Source organism: Opisthocomus hoazin, chromosome 1, assembly GCF_030867145.1.
Source record: "Opisthocomus hoazin isolate bOpiHoa1 chromosome 1, bOpiHoa1.hap1, whole genome shotgun sequence".
Taxonomy (NCBI): domain Eukaryota; kingdom Metazoa; phylum Chordata; class Aves; order Opisthocomiformes; family Opisthocomidae; genus Opisthocomus; species Opisthocomus hoazin.
In genome coordinates, this window is record NC_134414.1 from 138,000,122 (window position 1) to 138,008,465 (window position 8,344).

Sequence of the window (8,344 nt, forward strand, 5' to 3'; positions counted from 1 at the left end):
CCAAAGCCCGCTTTTTCAGGGGAGAAAGCCGAGCTGCGCACAGCATTTCAATGTGTGTTTAGGCAAAAAAAAAATAAATATAAGGGATTTTTTTTTTTTTTCACTTCAAGGCGCAGCTCTTTGAACCAAGAGAGCTCTGTGCGCTCCCCGACCTCATACACGATGTGTTATACCGTAAACAATCCCGTTTAGGGCCGATCCTAAAACGCAGCGGACTTCAACGGGGCGATTGGGAAGCGCGGGGGCTGCGGGACGTGACCAGTCTGCTGCCGAAAACAGGGGCTCGTCCCGCCGCGCCACCAGGACCCGCAAAAGCAGGAGAGCGGTCCCCGGCCCTCGCGACGGGCAGCAGCGTTCGCGGCACGGCCCCGGGGACTTCAAACGCGGGTGAAACAACCCCCACGCGAAACGCGACGGCTGTGGGAGGCAGGCACGCCAGCAACCCGGCTCCCGCCCCCGCGAAACGGCCGCGATCCGTCGGGCCCGGACCCGGGATCCCTTTCTGCGTCCCAAACCTCGCCCGTTCTCGCTCCCCGCCCGGAATTTACCCAGATTTATTACTAAGCCAATTTTGCCTACTTTCTAATAATGTTTTTACTAGTTTTTAGTAACCAAAACGCTGGCGGACACTGAGCCATATTTCTAAACCAGAGCTAAATTTCTGGGCTGCCCCGAGAGCATTTGCCTCCCGTGCCCGCGGTCCCTCGTTTTCCGTGCTCCCTGCCCGCCGGGCAGGGCTTTTTCCCGGCTGGAAGACCGAAACCTCGGAGGCGAAGGGAGGGGGGCAGGCGATGCCGCCGTGGGGCACCCCTGACCCAGCGGGACCCGCACCCCTCCCTCGGCGCAGCCGTCTCGCCCCCCCTCCCCCCCGCAGCCCATCCCAGTAATTCCCAGCAAAGGCGCGGAAACCTATAAAGGTCTTCCCCACTCCCGTCTCGGTGCTGTCTGCTTTCCTGCCGGGGTCGCTTTCTATCGCGATAGTGATATTACGAATTAATTCATCTTTTCTCTCCGTGCCCGGGAGGAGACCTCGCCCCGAAGCCGCGACCCCGCGACGCCGGCGGCGTGTGCGATGCTCCCCCCGCCGCAAGGCCTCTCCCTGCCCCCGTTACCCCCCGTGCTCCCCCCCCCCCCGATCCCCGGCGCGTCCCTGTCGGAGGGGGCACGGAGTCGCGCAGGGTCAAGCAAGCGGCGTGTGGCGTCTCCGCGGGAGGAGCCCGCAGCCCGCCCCGGGGAGCAGCGAGCCCCCTCCCCACCGCTTTCGGGGGCCGGGGCCGTGAGGCCGGCGGGAGCGGGGCGCCGGAGCAGCAGCAAGCGGGAGGTTTCGCGTGAAAGCCGGAGCGGGCGGCTGAGCCGCGTCGGGCTCCGGCTGCGGGGAAGCCGCTGCCGGCAGCGGGGGCTCTCGCCCGGCCGGCTGCGGTGGGGCTCGGGCGGGTGAGGCGGGAGAGCCGGCTGCGGGGGGGAAGGACAGCAGCTCGTCCACGGGAGAAAGGGCAACGCAAAGCAAATTTCGAGCGGGATCTGGTAGCTCGGCAGGGATGGGGGAGCAGAGAGGCTTCATCTCCCCGGGGGCGAGCACCCAGCGAGGGAGGGAGGCAGGGAGAGCGGCCGCAGGGCTGGGTCCCGCTGGCCGTGCGGGGGGTGCTCGGCCGCCCGCATCCAGCGGTTCTTCCGTGCGTGGGTGGCAGGCGGCCGAGCAGGTCCTCCCGACTGCGGACTTCGGGCGGGCGGGACCAGCGCGGCGAGAGCGGCCGCACGGCACCCAGACACAGCCAGGCTGTGCCACACTGCGGCCCCGCTCGGGGAACAGGGGTTCTGCCTTCGGAAAACAGAAACACAAGAGCAATCAAGCGCCCATCCGAGCGCGACTGCTCGTTTGGCAGGGGCTGACCGGAACCTGGAGGCTCTCCCCTCGCCGGCACACACATCTGCCCCGTTTCCCTCCCTCCCCTCGTCCCGCACCGGGACGTCCCGCCGCGGGGAAGCTCTGCAGCGACCGGGAGGAGACCCAGGCTGGGGGTGCCCCCAAATCCTCCCCCCACCCCGGGGGTGGGAGGGCAGGCGCAAGGGGGACAAGTGTGGCTTCTTTTAAAACAGCAGGGCCGAGCAATAGCCTCAGCGCCAAAGATGCCTCCACAGCAATCCTGACGGGAAGCTTTCTTCTTTACAGGCGTCTCGTTGCAGTTCGGTCCATTTGTTAAAATCCTCGCTGTGCCTTGATAATCCTGCCCCGCCGCACTTGTTTGCTCTGCGTTGATGTGGTTTCTCCTCTTGGCTTTCAGGATTATAAAAATCTCTCGCCCTCTTTTCCCTCTAAAGCCCGGTTTCAGAGGAATGTCGACTAAACCTCCTCGTCCGCTGCTTTCTTTCCCCTTGCGATGGCAAATTCGGCGTCAGTTGTGGACTTGCCCAATGCAAACATCGCATTAACAAGTATTTCAAGGCATTTTATTGTTGCTCTGCAGTCCTTTGATGTGGCCTACAGGCACCAATTGTTGATGTCTCCCTGCGATTTCTCAGTGTCAGCATCTCGTTTCTGTCGCTTCCCCCCCCCCCATTTCTCCCCTTTAAAAAATCCGGGGTTTGAACGGTCGCGACAGATCCCGCCACCTCACCCACGGGTCACTGTGGTCCCACTTCGCAGGGGAGGGCTGCCCCCTCCCCTGGAGACCACCGATCTCCCCGCCCGCAGCTCCCGACCCGAGGCCGCTGTGGGAGGCGGCCGTGCGCCTGGCCGCCAGCCCGGGGGTCTCCTCCTGCTCCCCGCGGGCACCTCGCCTTCCCGCTGGCGTGTGCCGCTCTCCTCGCATCCCCACGCCGCGCAGCCCACACGGGGACCCAGCCTGCGGGGAGAGGCCTGCCCTGCGTGGTCCGGGCTCTTTCGCCAGCGACCGGCGGCTGGAGCCGTCTCGGCCCTCGGCAGCGCCGGGGTCGGGGCCAGTCCTTCGCGGTGCCGGTGCCTCGCGTGGGCCCAGGCGGCCTTACACCGAAACCCGGGCGGCTGCCGTGGGTCCGTCTCCACCCGCGCCGAGGGGCGCACCCCGAGCGGGCCCCCCCAGCCACGGCAGAGGCAGAGCCCGGGCCGGGCTCCCTCCGGCGAGGGCACCCGGGGCGGGCAGGCTCTGGAAACACCCCCACTGGGGCGCGACGCGGTCCCGAGGGAGCCACTTCACGCTCTGCGTGGGCTGCAGGAACAGGGGGCCGACCCGAGTCGGCACCTTGGGGATGGGAAGGCCAGGCGGCAGCGGCGACTGCCCCGCAAGACAAAACAGCCGCGTTCAACGCCGGGTTGAACGCAACCCACGCCGCGGACACGGCGCTGTCTGGTTTTCCGTGGGAGAATGACGGGGTCGGTGTCTCTCGGGGCCGGCCGATCCTCCCCTTCCTCGCATGTGATTTTCCTTAGCAAAATAAACTCCTGCTGAGGGCGGGTGGGCCTCTCCCGGAGGCAAGCCCTGCGGCAGGTGGCTCTGACTCGGTCAGGGAGGGGGGCGGCCCGAGGAGCCCCTCCGGACCCTCCCGGGGAGGCAGCTGGCAGCCCCCTGCTCCCGTCCCGGCGCTCTGAGCACTGCCCCTGCCACCGCCGTGGCCGTGACGCGGGGCAGGCGAGACGGGAGGGGAGGGGAGGGGAGGGCAGGTCCCCCGCACGCTGCCACCAGCCCCGTGTGCGCTGGCAGAGGTTTTTCCCCCCGGAGGCTCGCCCGCAGCAGATGTGCCGGCGGCCGGGCCCGTGCGGAGAGAGCAAGCCCCTTCCCTCCCTGCCGCTCTCGGCGTTCGCCCCTCGCCTCCCCCGGCTCTCCCCGCGCTGCCCGATGACCTCATCCCCGGCATGTTTGCCATTACGCTCTGAGTTACCCAACCATTAAAAAAAAAAAAAAAAAGAAAAGAAAAATTAAAAAATATAAATTGCTGCTTTGTGAGATCAAAGTAACCATTTCTGGTGCATCTGGAGACTGGAGAAAAAAACTGGAGCTGCAACAGTTGCACAACTTCAAAGTGTTTTTTAACAACGATTTTTCTCCTTCCTCTCCTCCCCAATCTTTCAAGCATCAGATAAAGACAATGGGCTCCGTGGCTGTTTTCCAAAGAAATAACCTGCCTAAAGGGCCGTACAAAATCTCAAGTAGACAGGAAACACCTTACACGGCTTTCTTCTTGCGAGCAAATGGAAATAATACGAGAATTGTCTTTCTACCAGCCCCAGTCCCGTCGTTACTCAGCGGCGTCTCCGGACTGTGTTATAAAGTGTAGGGAAACGAGTTTCAGGCTCGGGCTGCCACTAAGGCTTTATTCTTTTACAGAGCCTTCTAACAGCCCAGCACATGCCCCGTATAACGCAGCAGCCGAGTGTAACCCAATAACTGGCAGCGAAGGAGCAGAGGGCGGCGGCGAGGGGAAGGTTTTGCCAGCAGACAGGCCCAGGCTGACAGGGGACGCAGAAGTCCCGGGAGCGGCAGAGAAATCTTTACTGGGTTTATTGGGAGGGATGTGCCTGCCCCGGGACTCTCGGGATCATGGACCCCAAGAAGAGAGAAGAGAGCGGGCGGGGAAACCGCGCTCTCCTGAAGCCCCGCTCGCCGCCGGGGTCCTTTCTTCGGGAGCTCAGTGGCCCTCAGCTCCATCTCTTTGGTGTTCCCAAAGAAAAATAACGTGACATTTCCCCCTCCGCCCCCCCTCCGCCCCCGGTGTCCCTTAAGCCCTGAGGACGGGGCGATGCCCTCAGGGAAAGGCTGAGGCCGAAAAGGGCGAGCCCGCAGAGGCGGCGGCTCTAAAGGCCTCGACCCCGCACTCCTGACCCCCTGCTTCCCCCGCACTTGTCCCTTTTGCCCCCTTAACGACTTCAGGACCGTGCCTTTGAACTTGTGTGGAGAAGCAGAAACCCCCACGGGCTGGGCGGTTTCCTGAGAAAGGCGAAGAGACGATCGCGACTCTTCAGCGTGACAGCCCCGGGAACACAAACTTTCGCAAAGTTTTCAAAGTCAGTGGACAAGCGCATAAAATCAGGGGGGGAGAAGGAATCACCCAGAGAGCCGCGGAGGATAAATCGCAACGCTTTGCTCTCCGATCGTGAAAACAAGAGCAGCTCCCAGCGCCTCCTCCAGCGCCGAAAAAGGCCGAGCTGGGTCAGCCGGAGCGAAAAAGCGGCTCACACGCGGAGCCGGGGCTGCAGCTCTGCCCCGGAGGGGACCCTTGCCCCCCCCCCCCCCCCCCAGCGCCTCCCGCACCGGCTCCTCCGCCGCCGGTGCCTGGGTCACCCCGCCCGCCCTCCGCCCTGACACCGGGCGGGTCGGCTGTGCGGGGCAGCTCGTGCGAGACACGCTTTTATTCTTAGCTACGTCTTCTCTGGTTTTCGCACAGGTTCTCTTCCCCCCGTTTCGGTTTTTAAACGCCGGCTGGGGCGGACGCCGTAGGCCATCAGTCCTCTTTGCTGCTGCAAAGGTGTCCGGGGCTCCCCACCCCCCCTTTAGATTTCACCACCGATCGCCGGCGACCCGGTTTTTGCTCGTGGAGCCTCACGAGCAACGGTTCAAAGGCCGCCTCTGCATTTTAACCTCGGCGCTGGAAAACGATTTAGCAAACGCTCCCCCCGCCCCGAGGGACCGAGGAGGACAGGAGGCACCTCGGGTCGCGGTGTCCCGTCGGCTCTGGGGGAGGGGGGGGGTGTTCCCCGCCAAAGCGGGGGCTCTCAAGACCTCAGCTTCACCCCACAGTCCCGTACGGCTCGCAGCCGTAAACCCGAGCAGAGCCGCAATCAGAGCTCGACCCTCCCGCCCTCGGCACGAATAATCGTCGTGAACGGCTACAGAGCGAACGTTTCGGGGTCGGGACGGCCGCAGCTGCGGAGCTTTCCTCCTCCACAGCTCCATGGCTAAACGCCGAGCGGCTCGTCCTGTCGGAAAGGACCTTTTCTTCAGCGAATTGCCGTTTTCCATAATACGCCTGTCTAGATACCGAGCTGGGTTGGCGGCAGTAACTCTTCTCGTCCTCTAACCGCGATCCGAGATTTCGAAATTGCTCATCTCCCGTCTGCAACGGCAGCTACATCACAGAAAAGGGGGAAATACCGGGGGGGGGGGGGGGGGAGATAACAACGATTTCAGAAATCTGCTCACGTTTATTTCTGGAGAAAAAAAAACAAACCAACTATAAACCGGTAACCCATGTCAAATGCGCCTAGAATGTTGCCTCTTTTCACACAATAAAGGGGTTGACACCTCGTTTACACGCTGGCGCAGCTCGGGAGCTCTTTACGGAGCTCTATGTTCGTGTATATAAGTGTAAATTAAAATACATTTCCTTCAAAGAAGCCCTCTGAATTTTGACCGCTGTGACTGCGTTTTGGTTTGAGGGCCTTAGCTGTCCGGGAAGGAGACGGGTCTGTCTTTGTCTCATTACTCAAAGAAGAACGAATTCGGTGGGGGCTGGGGGGAAACGCACCCGTAACAAGCTGGTAAAGGACTGGACATGTACTGGAGTACTCACTGCTTTGACCTAGGTTGCCTCTCCCAGAAAGCCCAACCCCAAAGGCAGACAGACGGACAGCCACACGGACGGGCAGCGACACGGAAAGATTTTGGAAGTTGGAAAAGGAGCCTGAGTTGAGGTGTGGCACGGTTTAGAGAGTGGAGTTTGCTCGGATTCATTTATTTGGATTGAGGCACACGTCGCTTTTGCAGGCACTGCCTCGCACAAAATAAAACAGCACCGACACGTCCCTGTCAAGTTCAGAGGAAGAAGGGGAACATGGAGTAAACTCTCCCTGAGCAGCCGAAGATAAACCCCAAACTGCACACAAGACGGCCTGGCAGCTCAGACACGGCACGAAGCGGGGTCACAGCCAGGGGCTACATCACTCCTACTCACCCCCTCTGCCTTGCCAGCGGGTCGTGTCGAGACCAGGGACAACACTTCGAGACGCCTTCAAGCAGAAACCGGGCGCGGACACGGCAGCCCAACGCACCCACACACGCACAGCACGCTCCCACGCACACTCACGCACCCACACCCGCTCACGCAGCAACACGCGCGGCGTGAGAGGCAGGCGAGCCCCCGGGGTGCAGGCTCCAGGCTGCGATGCTTTTCGGGAGGGGCGCGGGGAGCCCCTCGCAGCCCCCGCTGCTCTCCCAGGGGGAGGACCACACTTGCGGTGACCCGGCCGCGGGGTTCCCAAACCGTCTCCCCGGGCGCGGAGCCTCCCGGTTCCACCTGGGCGGCGGGGAAAGGCGGCGGGGGCCGGCTGCCGGCTGCGGGGCTGCCGTACCCCGGCGCGGCTGCGGGAGGGCCGCCCGCCGCCTGCCTCCCCGCCGCCTGCCCGCTGCGGGACAGCCCGTCCACGCCACCGGCCCGCACCCCGCCGCTCCCCGCGTGGCCTCTGGCGTCAGCGGCTCCACGCGTGACCTCCTTCTCTTTCCTTTCTCTATATACATATATATATATATATATATTTTCCCCACATGGGTTCTTAACTCTCATTCCCAAAGTGTTTGCCATGGCGATGGACAGCATTAGCCTATTTCCCCCAACAGCAATAACGATTTTCCAGGGCATTTTTATCTCCGTCTTAAGGACAGGCTCGCTTCCTCGGAATCCGCTTTAAAGCGCGTTTGCTCGAGACTTAGTTTAACTTCTCTGCCCCAACAGATACCGCACGCCCCGCCGTACCACTGCAGCGCCTTAGAACGTGGAAGGAGACAAATACGTATAAATGTGCCTTTCCCGGCTCAAAGCTGCCCAGCTCGCAAGAATTAGGGGGGAAAAAACTAAACCATATGTGTACAAGACCACATTCCGTATCGCACTATAAGATACAGAGCTTTGCAGAGTCGATTCGATGGAAGTCATTAAAAAAAGAAAGGCCAGGAAGATTATATCCGTATTTGGGAGGCGAACGCTTGGTTAGAAAACTTCTTTCGGATACAACAAGGCTCGGGGAAAGTTTGCGAGGCACAAAGGCGAATCGCTGCTGCAGGCGCCCCGAAAGCAGAGGCAGAAAAGGCGCTCGGCGGGACGGACCCCTGGGACCCCGGGAGCAGAGACCTCCCGCCCGGGGCGAGCACCAGCAGGGGCAGGGGAGAGGGACCGACCGTCCCAGCGCCCGGAGCCTCCGCCGAAGCCGCGGGCAGACCGGCGGGACTCGCCAGGCTTTGCCGGGGGAAGAACGGAAACCGATCAGCGGGGTTTAGCTCAGGCAACTGACGCCGTCCCCTGCACGGAACGGTGCCGGGCGCTCAAGGCTTCGTTGTTCGAAACGTAGCAACTCTCTAATTGTTTTCCGTTTTCTTTTCTCCCCTTAATTGGTTTTCGTCGTAGGGAAGTCGCTGCAGTTTTCCCCGCTGGGATGCTG